Raw genomic sequence first — 942 nt, forward strand, 5'->3', positions numbered from 1 at the left:
TTTCCCCATTCTGCAAGCGAGAAGACTGGAGCACAGGGCAGCTGAGTTGTTCCAGCTGTGTTGATTGTAGTCAGTTTTATAACTTGGGCCCATGTATGTAGCCAGTGTCCTTAGAGCACAAAGCAGCCCAGGAATGGAAGGAAGATCTGAAGTAGGTCTCTGGAGAGGACAGGACAATCCAGCCACCCCTTCCCCCCAGGAGTGCCTTGTCCTGGTTTAGAGACAGAGCACCCATTCACCTGCCATGTGGCTGTCGTGGGAGAAGTCTCTGAAATTCTCTCTATCTCCCAGACAGCTGCTGGACCAGGTCATTCTGAGGTGCTGGGTTGCGATTCTCTGTGGGACACACTATGGATCAGGGTGAGGGCTAGATTTTGACCTCACACACCCTCCATGAATTGAAAGGGAGAACAGAGGCACAGAGAAAAGAGAGCCTTTTACCACCTCAATGTGTAGTCCTGTGTTAGGTCACGTGAAGCAGGGCTGCTGTCTGACTCAAGGTGGGCCTTATTTTTTTTTTTTTTGGAGAGATTTTTGCTATAGGGCGCATGCGCTCGCCAGACAGACAGAGAGAGACATAGAGACAGAAAGTGAGAAATCACCCCCCAGGGGGGATGGTCACGCCGCAGTCCCTTCTCCTCCATTCTCCTCTCGGGATCTTGGGCACGCACGCACATGTGCCCAGCATGAGTTTTAAGCCACCGGGTCCGGGACATGAACCACGGTCAACTACATGGGAGCCCAGCGACATAGCCGTTACACTAACTGCTGGTTCCCTTTTCTTTTTTTTTTTAAAAAACACTTTTTTGGGGGACCAGCAAGTAGCATAATGGTTTCATTGATGGACTCCCACATGGCTGACCATGGTTTAAGTCCGGACCTGGAGGCTTGAAACTCACACGGGGCACATGTGCATGTGTGCCCAAAGTCCTGAGAGAAGGG

This window comes from Tupaia chinensis, unplaced genomic scaffold, assembly GCF_000334495.1.
Source record: "Tupaia chinensis unplaced genomic scaffold, TupChi_1.0 Scaffold000484_1, whole genome shotgun sequence".
NCBI lineage: Eukaryota > Metazoa > Chordata > Mammalia > Scandentia > Tupaiidae > Tupaia > Tupaia belangeri.